The sequence below is a fragment of the Capra hircus genome (genome assembly GCF_001704415.2).
Source record: "Capra hircus breed San Clemente chromosome X unlocalized genomic scaffold, ASM170441v1, whole genome shotgun sequence".
Classification (NCBI taxonomy): Eukaryota; Metazoa; Chordata; class Mammalia; order Artiodactyla; family Bovidae; genus Capra; species Capra hircus.
The window spans coordinates 52,303,355-52,316,827 of record NW_017189516.1 but is presented as its reverse complement, the minus strand read 5'-3'; the positions used below and the strand labels follow the sequence as shown (position 1 = coordinate 52,316,827).

At 40.4% G+C, this 13,473-nt stretch overlaps 1 pseudogene; it reads left to right on the top strand.

Moving 5' to 3' along the window:
* The first annotated feature begins 1,914 nt into the window (after positions 1 to 1,914).
* LOC102180475 lies at positions 1,915 to 3,168 on the top strand (annotated as a pseudogene).
* The last annotated feature ends 10,305 nt before the right edge of the window (positions 3,169 to 13,473 follow it).

Here is a 13,473-nt window from a genome sequence, read left to right as displayed (position 1 = left end):
ACTGAGACCACAGCAGATAGGTACCCATTGTCTTCCTTTCTCCTTTTGAGACAAGGGGGCTTTTCCTTTGGGAGTGGTCTCTGGCTTCCAGCTTCCTGGTCTTTTTGAAGCTGTACTCTGGCATTCTGGCTTCTCTTCAGGAAGTATCCCAGGCCCAGAGGCACAAAACCTTGTGGTTGCAGCTTGGACATCCTCTGACCTCAGTGACTAGGACCCTGGGAGTAAGACCCTGTGTTCACAGATGGACCCCATCCCCCTGAAGCTGCACTAATGAAAATGCCCCCAAGGGTTCTGCCATGCTGCTTCCTCCCAGTCCCCAGTTCCTCCCTCTGCTACTTTTCTCCTTGTACCAGACTCTGTGACACAGCCTTGATGGTCTGGGTACCTTCCTGCCTCACCCACAGTCAAGGCAACAATAGTACTAAAATTAAAAGTTTATCCAAGAACAACTACTAGTTAACATATAAGCAGAGTACTTCTTGGGAAGAAAATGTCACTAGTTTGTTAAACAGGTCTTCTTGGTCTGATTCATCTTCCATTGTCCTGCATTCCCCTAAAGATAAATGGAACTTTTCAGAACTAAGAACTTTCTGAGCCCTTTGCTAGTCCTTTCCTATTCCATCAAAGCTTCCCTACCATGTGTTCACAACATCAGGATTTTACACAGAGCCTTATCAACTAATTAATAAAGCAATGATTTTCTTTTTTAATTCTTTTTATTTATTTAATGAATTTATTTGGCTGTACCAGGTCTTACTTGTGGCATATGGGATCTTAGTTCCCTGACCAGGGATTGAACCCAGGCACCCTGCATTGGGAGCATGGAGTCTTAGCCACTGGGTCATCAGGGAAGTCCCAAAGCAATGATTTTCAAGTTGATCTGTATGAACATTTGATCTGCGTTTTTTACCTATATATAAAATGCTTACATTATTTTAAAAGCCTACACATTCCAGTGAAAGTGAAAGTGAAGTCGCTCAGTCATGTCCGACTCTTTGTGACCCCATGGACAGTAGCCTACCAGGCTCCGTGGTCGTTACAAACAAAATGGCACCGCTATTAATATGCACAAATCACAGCAAATTTTTTGGCTCTATCTCCTAAAGCATAGGAAATAAAAGCAAAAAATAAACAAATGGGACCTAATTAGACTTAAAAGCTCTTGTACAGCAAAGGAAACCATCAACAAAATAAAAAGACAACATACAGAATGGGAGAAAGTATTTGGTAACGATATGACTGATAAAGGGCCAATATCCAAAATATACAAAACAGCTCACACAAGTCAATATCAAAAAAAATAAGTGATCCAATTAAAAAACGGACAGAAGTTCTGAATAGACATTTTTCCAAAGAAGACATAGATGGCCAACAGGTACATGAAAAGATCCATATCACTGTTAATCATCAAAGAAATGCAAATTAAAACCAAAATGAGATATCGCTTCACACCTGTTAGAATGTCTATCATCAAAAAGAACACGAATAATAAATGTTGGTGAGGATGTGGCTAACCCTGACCCTCATGCACTGTTGGGGAGAACATAAATTGGTGCAGCCATTGTGGAAACAGTATGGACACTTCTCAAAAAACTAAATCTGCCACATGACCCAGCAATTCCAACTCCTGGGTATATACCCTGGAGAAACAAAAACACTAACTCAAAAAGATCCATGCAGGATGGTATTTCAGAGACCTAGTCTGCTATCACCTCGGTCTGCTGGCTTTCCTGTTCCTGACCCCAACATTTCATCTCTCAGTTTATTGGCCTGTCATCAGCAAGCAGATTGAACTTGGATTCGATGGAAAGGAGGAACACTAAGAGATGTAGAGATGGGTTGGCAAGAAGGGATATCACTGTGAAGACTGAGAGACAAAAGGCACGAAAAACAAACCAGAAACCCAGACGGTATTTCATGCATGGGGTTTGTAAGGAAGGAGACAACTGTCGCTACTCACATGACCTCTCTTGACAGTCCATATGGTATAGTGTGCAAGTATTTTCAACGAGGGTACTGTATTTATGGAGACCACTGCAGATATGAACATAGCAAGCCACTGAAACAGGAAGAAGCAACTGCTACAGATCTAACTGAAAAGCCATCCCTTGCTGCTTCCTCGAGTCTCTCATCAGTTGGACCAACTGTTGAAATGAATATGGGCAAGGCTGAGTCAAGAAATTCAAACTTTGCAACTGTAGGAGCCAGTTCAGAAGACCGTGAATGCCATGAAGTTTGTTCCAGGGCAGCCCTACTGTGGCCGGATTACCCCTTCCTCCACTGAAGGACCCCTGCAGGGTTCAGTGACCAAGGAAGACTCGGAGAAGGAGCAAAGTACGGTGGACACTAAGAAGCAGTTCTGCCCCTGTACCGCGGTGGGGGAGTGCCGCTATGAGGAGAACTGCATGTATCTGCATGGAGACGCATGTGACATGTGCGGGCTGCAGGTCCTTCATCCCGTGGATGCTGCCCAGAGGTCACAGCATAGAAAATCCTGCATTAAGGCCCATGAGAAGGACATGGAGCTCTCATTCACTGTGCAGTGCAGCAAGGACATGGTGTATGGCATCTGCATGGAGGTAGTCTACGAGAAAGCCAACCCTAGCAAGCGCCACTTCGGGATCCTCTCCAACTGCAACCACACCTACTGTCTCAAGTGTATTTGCAACTGGAGGAGTGCTAAGCAATTTGAGAGCAAGATGATAAAGTCCTGCCTAGAATGCCAGATCACATCTAACTTTGTCATTCCAAGTGAGTACTGGGTGGAAGAGAAAAAAAGAGAAGCAGAAACTCATTCAGAAATACAAAAAGGCAATGAGCAACAAGGCCTGCAGGTATTTTGACGAAGGCCATGGGAGCTGCTCATTTGGAGGGAACTGTTTTTACAAGCATGCGTACCCTGATGGCCGTCGAGAGGGGCCACAGAGACAGAATGTGGGAACATCAAGCAGATACCAGGCCCAATGAAGGAACCACTTCTGGGAGCTCATCGAGGACCAAGAGAATGGCAACCCTCTTGATGATGAAGAGGAGGTTGTCACCTTTGAGCTGGGTGAGATGTTGCTTATGCTTTTGACTTCAGGTGGGGGCGACAACCTGACAGACTCTGAAGATGAGTGGGACTTGTTTCACGATGAGCTGTAAGATTTTTATGACTTGGATCTGTAGCAGCTTGGCGGGGCGTGTGAACTGGTCTGCCAAGCCTCAGACGGCAGCGGGCCTCGGGGGCAGTGGCCGTGCCTGGGCTGCTCTCCTAGGCAGGCCTCTCAGCTCCAGGTGCTGTCACAATCATTTTTAGCCAGGGCCTGTCTTCTCAACCCCCTACCTTTCCCTAAGAAGTATTTTGTTTTCTCTGTTTAAAAAAGTTACAAAAATAAATCTGAAGGTTAGTTTTTTTGTAACATGAATTTAACTGTCAGACAGTGTAGGTTTGTCGCTTCATGATTTCCACCAGATCCACACAGTTCGAGGGGAGCATTTCTGAATTTCCAGGACTCATTTTTGAGGACCCTGGGTTCAGAAGTAACAGCACTGGCTCCTGCTTTTGGGGTCCAGGAATCGGAGTGATAGGTGAAGGAACTGAACTGTAGCCTCCTTCTGCTCTCGACTTGGGAGGTGGGTACTTGGTTTCTGGTGAAATCTGCACATCTGTGTTTTCTGTCTGGTCCCTATCCTGTTATCCCCCGCCCTGTGCACTCGTCCTGTGATTTTTGGTCTCTTGTTTCATTGCACACAAGTAATACTCCTGGGTAACCAGAACCAGGTATGAATGTATTTGAGATTCTTACCGTGTTTAGCGTGATAGGAAAATTATGAAAGAACACATATAAAATATTGGAGTTGAAGAATATTTCTTCAATAAAATATTGAAGAAAATAATGCAGAGTTGGAAGCTGACTCAAGGCAGATGGACTTTGGATGTGTGAGTGCGTGACAAGCTTCCCATCCCTGCATAGACGCAGTGTTTGTAGCCTTAGTGAAAAAATTTAGTTTAGTGGTTTCAGCCTCGCCTGGCAAATAGATCTTAAAGGACAAAGCAGTTTATTGGTAGCTGTTAATAGAGCAATGCTAGCTCTGTCTGTATAAATAGAGAAATGGGCTTAGCCACAGAAGTGCAAACTATATGGTTATCCCATGTATTAATACAACCTAGGGCTTGAGTCCACACTTGTGTTTAATGTTGTATGATCTCCTAGAATTCTCAGTCCAAGCACATTTTGACAAAACTTTGTCCTCATTTGAGGGGTTTCTTGTCAGGTTTTTGTGTTCCTTTTTTGTGGGTGTTTGCCTCATTCCATCCCCGAGTTTTGCAGCTAGACAGTGTGATTCAAAACTATGTTCTAAGGTGTTTCCTATAGTGGAGTCATTGGTTGGCACTATAGTAAGTCAGGCTTTTCCACTAAAAGGGGAAACAGAGAGCGGTAATTCACAAGATAAGCTAATGTTAAATTGTTAGAATAATTCCTTGATTGGAATTTTTACCTTTGTGTTTTGTTGTTCTCTTTCCTGAAAATAACTTGGAGGTGCCCCAGATGTGTCCATCTACTGCTCTGATGCCTCAGCTATCACTCATTCTTTTCACTTTAAGGAAAAAAAAAAAACAGTAACTGTTGCAGAGGTCTCTGTATTTTGCAGCTGCCCTTTTTTAAGATGCACTTTTTCCAAATAAAACAATTTTTAATTCCCCCCCCACACACACACACAAAAATACATGCGACCCCAATGCTCATAGCAGCATTATTTACAATTGCTAATATATGGAAGCAGCCTAAGTGTCCATCAACAGATGAATGGACAAAGATGTGATATATATATTTATACACAATGGAATACTACTCAGCCATCAGTTCAGTTCAGTTCAGTCACTCAGCTGTGTCCGATTCTTTGTGACCCCATGGACTGCAGCATACTAGGCTTCCTTGTCCATCACCAACTCCCAGAGCTTGCTCAAACTCATGTCCATCAAGTCGGTGTTGACATCCAAACATCTCATCCTCTGTTGTCCCTTTCTCCTCCTGCCTTCAATCTCTCCCGGCATCAGGGTCTTTTCCAATGAGTCCGTTCTTCACGTCAGGTGGCCAAAATATTGGAGCTTCAGCATCAGTCCTTCCAATGAATATTCAGGACTGATTTCCTTTAGGATTGACTGATTTGATCTCCCTGAAGTCCAAGGGACTCTCAAGAGTATTCTCCAACACCACAATTCAAAAGCATCAATTCTTCGGCACTCAGCTTTCTTTATGGTCCAACTCTCACATCCATACTTGACTACTGGAAAAACCATAGCTTTGACTACATGGACTTTTGTTGGTAAAATAATGTCTCTGCTTTTTAGTATGCTATCTAGGTTTGTCATAGCTTTTCTTCCAAGGAGCAAGCATCTTTTAATTTCACAGCTGCAGTTGTCATCTGCAGTGATTTTGGAGGCCAAGAAAATAAAGGCTGTCACTGTTTCCATTGTTTCCCCAACTATTTGCCATGAAGTGATGGGACCAGACGCCATGATCTTCGTTTTCTGGATGTTGAGTTTTAAGCCAGCTTTTTCACTCTTCTCTTTCACTTTCATCAAGAGGCTGTTTAGTTCCTCTTTACTTTCTGCCATAAGGGTGGTATCATCTGCGTATCTGAGAGTATTGATATTTCTCTCGGCAATCTTGATTCCAGCTTGTGCTTCATCCAGTCTGAAGTTCCGTATGATATACTCTGCATATAAGTTAAATAAGCAAGGTGACAATATACAGCCTTGACATACTCCTTTCCCAATTTGGAACCAGTCCATTGTTCCATGTCTGGTTCTAACTGTTGCTTCTTAACCTGCATACAGATTTCTCAGGAGGCTCTTGCCTTGGGAACCCCATGAACAGTATGAAAAGGCAAAAAGATATGACACTGAAAGATGAACTACCCAGGTTGGTAGGTGCCCAATATGCTACTGGAGAAGAGTGGAAAAATAGCTCCAGAAGGAATGACAAGGCTGAGCCAAAGTGAAAACAATGCCTGGTTGTGTATGTGACTGGTGATGGAAGCTAAGTCCGATGCTGTAAAGAACAATACAATAGGAACCTGGAATGTTACATCCATGAATCAAGGTAAATTGGAAGCAGTCAAACAGGAGATGGCAAGAGTGAACATTGACATTTTAGGAATCAGTGAACTAAAATGGACCAGAATGGACGAATTTAATTCAGATGACCATTATATCTACTACTATGGGCAAGAATCCCTTAGAAGAAATAGATTAGTCCTCATAGTCAACAAAAGAGTCCAAAATGCAGTACTTGGGTGCAATCTCAAAAACAACAGAATGACCTCTGTTTGGTTCCAAGGCAAACCATTCAATATCATAGTAATCCAAGTCTATGCCCCAACCACTAATGCCAAAGAAGCTGAAGTTGAACGGTTCTGTGAAGACCTACAAGACTTTATAGAACTAACACCAAAAACAGATGTCCTTTTCATCATAGGGGACTGGAATGCAAAAGTAGGAAGTCAAGAGATACCCAGAGTAACAAGCAAGTTTGGCTTTGGAGTACGAAATGCAGGGCAAAGGCTAACAGAATTTTGGCAAGAGAATGCACTAGTCATAGCAAACATCCTCTTCCAACAACTACTCAGCCATAAAAAAGAATAAAATTTTGCCATTTGCAACAACGTGGGTAGACTTGAAGAGTATTATGCTAAGTGAAATAAGTGAGAGAATGACAAATACTGTATGATAACACATATGTGGAATCTAAAAAATAAAACTAGTCAGTACAAAAAAAAAATAAAGAAACAAACTCACAGATGCAGAAAACTAGTGGTTACCATTAAGGTGAGGGAAGATGGGAGGGACAAAACAGGAGTGGGGATTAAGAGGTACAAACTATTATGCATAAAATAAATAAGCTACAAGGGATATACTGTACAACACAGAGAATATAGCCAATATTTTATAATATCTATAAATGGAGTATAAAATAGTGACTTTTCTTACAAAGTAAGAATGGACTTTTCTTACAGAGTAGGATTTACAAACTGAAATAAAAATATAAAGTAAGATCATTTCTTAGGCAAAACACAAAACCTAAAAATGATTTACAATCTCTTCCCAAGTAATGGGTCAGGCTGCCTCTTGCATGTCACTGTGGGAACACTCACCATTTAACGACCCACAGAAAACCTGACTGTAGGGTTTACACAAGGTGTTGTACATCTGTAACTTACATGATACATCCAACTATACCCCAATTAAAAAAAATACATTCCAATAGTTATTTAAAAAATGGCACCACCGTTAACATGCAGGTTGCACATATCTTTCGGCAAACTTTAGTGCCTTATTGCTGGCCCTAAGAGTTCACTTGAGCTTCTTGTGAAAGAGTCCTTGATTAGAAAGTGAATGCCTAATAAGACTTAAAAACTCCCCAGTCCTATACACATCTGCTCACATGCCCAGGGGGACACAGAGCTGAGCCTGGGTGCTTTGCACTCAAAAGCTTGTCACAAAAGTACACATGAACACCAAGAATTAAAGCAGTGTGTTTCAGGAATAATCACTGAAAATGACAATTCACTTTGGGGTTTTCTTTTCTGCGCTTCATTAGCGTGACTGTCATCTGGACAGTTAGGAGCATCCACATTGCCTTGAGGACTACTGAAGATGGAATGCAGAGAGAAGATGATCAGATACTACTGTTCAAAATAAGAACTTGAAGTCCTCAGGAAAAACAACAACGATAACAACATCATTTTGAAGGCGGAAGCAGGACTGGTTGAAAAGAAAGTCTCTTAACAGTAAGAGAAGGGCAGCTTTCACCCTACTCACAAAGGTAGTTTTGTTACTGCAGTACAGCCTATCCTATCTTGACTAATGTAATATTTGGTGATAGAAGGCAAAGAGCTTACTGCAAGCAGGAGGCAGATGTCTATAAATGTTGCCTGAAGAAAGCGTGCTCGAAAGTGATAAGGTAGCTTTTACAAGAGTATATCCTCACCTCAAAGCCAGGCACCTCAATTTATGAAGCTGCACACAAAAGAACTTAGTCAAAAAAAAGAAAAAGAATATTCTTCCTTTCAGACATTTTCTTTTTGGTGTGTGGCTCAAAATTTATGTCATTTGTCATTTAACATTCCTTCACACAATTTAAATAGAAGGTAGGTACTATTACAAAGCACAAAACCAAGGAAGGCCAAAGCATAAAATCAACCTCTTTTTGTCCTTAAAGTTTACTATCAGATTGGAAGAAATTCTTAAAACCCTACAGCTAGCTCTTTGTGCATATCATGAGTCTATCTATTTTTTTCTTCTAGAATGAATTTTACTTGCTTTGAGTCTCTTCAGACAGGTAAAAAACACTATAAGAGACCATGTAGTTTTCCTGATCAAATGTGCATGGATTATAGAATGTTCCAGCACTTGGCAATGCACTTTGTTTGAACTTTAAACTCATTTCAGTTTCTGGTTTTACTATCAGTTTTTTTCCCCTCCATCTAATTTTCTCTAAGTTTCTATTCTGTTCAGGGAACAATTGCGAAGTTGGTATGCAGTTAAAATTAAAACCTGCCACTTCCCACATAAAATATGTAAATAGTGCAATGCAGTTTGCATTTTTAAAGACAGCAACTCCAAAGTCTCTTAAGTAGTTTTTCTCTTAAGAAAAACCAGGGATTAATTTAACCCAGTGACCTCCAACCCTTCACATTCCACAGGATTTTTATTCCAATTAATGGGAAGGATTAAACATCTACATGTTTGACTTCTTTCTAATATCTGCCATTCAGTTGACTTATTATCTGCATTTGTCATTTAACATAGCCATCTGAATGAGTCCCTTAATCTCATTCTTCAATTTCTATGAAAAGCAACCAAAATGGAAAATTCCTTCTGACTCCTACCTTGGAAAAGAATGTACTGGTCAGCATTATCGGAATCAGACTGTGGGGAAGTAGGCTGGGCCCCACTTTATAGTTATCTTGACTCTTGGGTGTCTAGTTGACACACCAGAGCCTCAGGTAGATGCTGAAGAACTGTGAGACTGTTGAGGAACTTTATCATTTTGCTGATATGGTTTTCTGCAATTAGAATTATAATAATACATCATTTTAAAGTAATGAGAATAAATGCATTTGTTTACTGATATGCACAAACACTAATGTCTATACCTACATTTCCTCAAGTCTTCCAAATTTCTAGGGTCACTCTATTCTTTAATATCAAATGTTTTGAGCTCCTGAATTATTCAGGTTAAACTACACTATGCTACAGAAATGAATTAATTCCAAATTCTAATAGAGATTATTTCTCATTCACACAAAATTCACTGTAGGTATTTGAGTTGAAAGGCTTTCCCTGGTGGCTTCTCTTTAAGTGGTGATTCAGGGGGTCCAGTTTCTCTCTACCTTATTAAGCCTATCATCCCCTATATGCTTTTTTAAGTTTATTTTTAATTGGAGGATAATTGCTTTACAATGTTGTATTGGTTTCTGCTATACAACAACATGAGTCAACCATAAGTATACATACGTCCCCTCCTTCTCAAACCTCCCTATATGCTTTGGATCCTCTAAATGTAGCTGACCAATGAATGCAATGAGAGAAGAGCACATAGGATTGTTTTAGGGACCTGTGATACCTACAGGGACAGCAAACAGTAAGCACAACTTAACTCCTAGCCAGACAGAACATAAAACCTCACACTAGAGGCCAAGTTACCTAGTTCTTTTTACTCATTACATCACGTCTGGCTTTCTACAAATAATTACAAGGCATTCGAAAAGACAAAAAAAAATGTCTAAAACATAAACCAAGCATCAGAATCAGGCTCAGATATGGCAGAGATTTTGTAATTATCAGACTGGGAATTTGAAGCAACTATGATTAATATACTAAAGGCTCTAATGGCAAAAGTGGATAACATGCAAAAGCAGATGGAAATGTAAGCACAGAGACAGAAATTCTGGGAATCAAAAGGAAATGCTAGAAATTAAAAACGCTATCAGAAATGAAGAATGCCTTTGATGGGCTCAGCAACAGATTAGATATGACTAAGGAAGGAATCAGTGATATGTTAATAGAAACTTCTAAAACTGAAATACAAAGAGAAAAAAAAAAGCATAATATTCAAGAACTATGGAACAATTACAAAAGTGTCATATATGCATAATAGAAATACCAGATGGAGTAGAAAGAGAAGAAATATTTGAAATAATAATGACTGAGAATTTTCTAAAATTAATGACAGGCATCAAACCACAGATTCAAGAAGCTCAGCTGCTGCTGCTGCTGCTGCTGCTAAGTCGCTTCAGTCGTGTCTGACTCTGTGCGACCCCACAGACGGCAGCCCACCAGGCTCCCCCGTCCCTGGGATTCTCCAGGCAAGAACACTGGGGTGGGTTGCCATTTCCTTCTCCAATGCATGAAAGTGAAAAGTGAAGGTGAAGTTGCTCAGTCATGTCGGACTCTTAGTGACCCCACGGACTGCAGCCTTCCAGGCTCCTCTGCCCATGGGCTTTTCCAAGCAAGAGTACTGGAGTGGGGTGCCATTGACTTCTTTGCAAGAAGCTCAAAGAACACCCCAAAAGACAAATATTAAAAAATCTATACCTAGACATTTTGTATTTAAATTGCAGAAAGTAAAAGACAGACAAAACATTGAAAGAAGACAAAGAAATAAAACACTTTACCTACAGAGAAGTTAAAATTCACAACAGACTTCTCTTCAGAAATCATGCAAGCAAAAAGAGAGTGGAATGAAACATTTAAAGTGTTGAAAGAAAAAACCCACCAACTTATAATTATGTATCCAGTCAAATTATTCTTTAAAAGTGAAGGAGAACTAAAGGATTTCTTAGACAAACAAAAACTGAGGAGGCTTCCCTGGTGGCTCAGTGGTAAAGAATCCACCTGCCAATGCAGGAGACATAGAGTTGATTCCACATGCCTCAGAACAACTAAGCCTGTGTACCACAGTTACTGAGCCAGTGCTCTATGGCCCAGGAGCTGCAACTCCTGAGCCCATGTGCCACAACTACTGAAGCCTGAATGCCCTAGAACCTGTGCTCCTCCACAAGAGAAGCCACTGCAATGAGAAGCCCATGCATCACAACTAGAGAAAAGCCTGCAGAGCAATGAAGACAGCACAGCCAAAAATAAAAATAAATAAATATTTTTTAAAAAGAAATTGAAGAAGTTTATTGCCAGTAGACCTACCTTGTAAGAAATGTTAAAAACAAAAGTTCTTCTAAAAGAAGAAAAATGATATAGCTCAGAAAGGCAGAACTACATAAAGAAGAATGCAATAGAAGGAATAAAGGTAAAATAAAATATTTTGATTTTTCTAATTGTTAATTAACCTAATACACAACAGTTCATAATAACTGTAAGAAGCAATGTATTCAGCAAATGTAGCTTACAAATAAATGAAATGAGTGACTCATTTCAATAAGGGATGGGAGGGAGGAACTGTGAATACTCTGTTAGAGGGTACTTATACTACTGTGAAATGGTATACGGTTATTTGAAAGTTGATGTGGAATAGTCGTATATGTTGAAAACTCTAGACCAACCACTAAGTAGAAATTATAAAAAAAAGAAGTACAATTGATATGCTAAGAGAAGAGAGAAAATGTAATCATAGAAAATGCTCAATTAAAACAAGAGAAGACAAAAAAAGTACAAGATCAAACAAACAAAGGACAAGAGCAATGAATAAAAAACAGCAACAACTAGGGGGATTCTACTGGTATCTAAAGAGGAGAGTCCAGAGATACTGCTAAACAACTTTAAATGTACAGGGAAGGCCCCTGCAACAGAGAATTACTCAATCTAAAATGTCAGTAGTGACAAGGCTGATAAACTCTGTTATACCAATTTCTTATCAACTCCATGAATTATATGTCTGAAAATTTTCTTAGTGAATATGGCAGAGACAGCTAGCCATATGATAAAATTCATTCATTTGCTTGCATGGTATAAAAAAGTTCCTAGAAAATTGCTTCTCAGCCAGGTACTATACTTCCAACATCTAGGTAGAGCCATATGGCTAGTTTTTGACAAAAGAAAGTAAGCAACTGTGATATATGCCTCTTCTGAGCTCAGGTCATTGGGAAGCAAGTGTGCCTTCTCCACCTTCTTTTCTTTCACGTGGTTGCTAGCTAGATGAACAGGGTTAAGTGGTGAAGTCTTATGCCTTATAGGACAGCAGAGACACAAGATGGAAGGAGCCTGGGTCCCTGAATGACTGCATGGAACACTGTCTGCTGACCAGGACCTCTCCATGCACAGTTATTGAAGGCAAGAAATAAGTTTTAGTATGCTAAGCCACTAATATCACAGTGGCTTAGTCTAAAGAAGAAATTAGTCTAAACAAGAAAGAAGTTTCAGTCTGTTAAGCCACACAATATCACAGTAATCCAAGTCTATTCCCTGATCAGTAATACTGAAGAAGCTGAAGCTGAACGGTTCTATGAAGACCTACAAGACCTTCTAGAACTAACACCCAAAAAAGATGTCCTTTTCATTATAGGGCACTGGAATGCAAAAGTAGGAAGTCAAGAAACACCTGGAGTAACAGGCAAATTTGGCCTTGGAATACAGAATGAAGCAGGGCAAAGGCTAAAAGAGTTTTGCCAAGAGAACACACTGGTCATAGCAAACACCCTCTTCCAACAACACAAGAGAAGACTCTACACATGGACATCACCAGATGGTCAACACCGAAATCAGATTGATTATATTCTTTGCAGCCAAAGATGGAGACGCTCTATACAGTCAGCAAAAACAAGACTGGGAGCTGACTGTGGCTCAGATCATGAACTGCTTATTGCCAAATTCAGACTTAAATTGAAGAAAGTACAGAAAGCCATTAGACCATTCAGGTATGACCTAAATCAAATCCCTTACAATAATACAGTAGAAGTGACAAATAGATTCAAGGGAGTAGATCTGATAGACAGAGTGCCTGAAAAACTATGGAAGGAGGCTCGTAACACTGTACAGGAGGCAGGGATCAAGACCATCCCCAAGAAAAAGAAGTGCAAAAAGGCAAAATGGTTGTCTCAGGAGGCCTTACAAATAGCTGAGTAAAGAAGAGACGCTAAAGGCAAATGAGAAAAGGAAAGACATACCTATTTGAATGCAGAGTTCCAAAGAATAGCAAGGAGAGATAAGAAAGCCTTCCTCAGGGATCAATGCAAAGAAATAGAGGGAAACAATAGAATGGGAAAGACTAGCTAAGGGTCAGACACGACTGAGGGACTACCCTTTCACTTTTCACTTTCATGCATTGGAGAAGGAAATGGCAACCCACTCCAGTGTTCTTGCCTGGAGAATCCCAGGGACGCGGGAGCCTGGTGGGCTGCCATCTATGGGGTCGCACAGAGTCGGACACAACTGAAGTGACTTAGCAGCAGCAGCAGAGATCTCTTCAAGAAAACTAGAGATACCAAGGGAATATTTCATGAAAAGATGTGCACAATAAAGGACAGAAATGG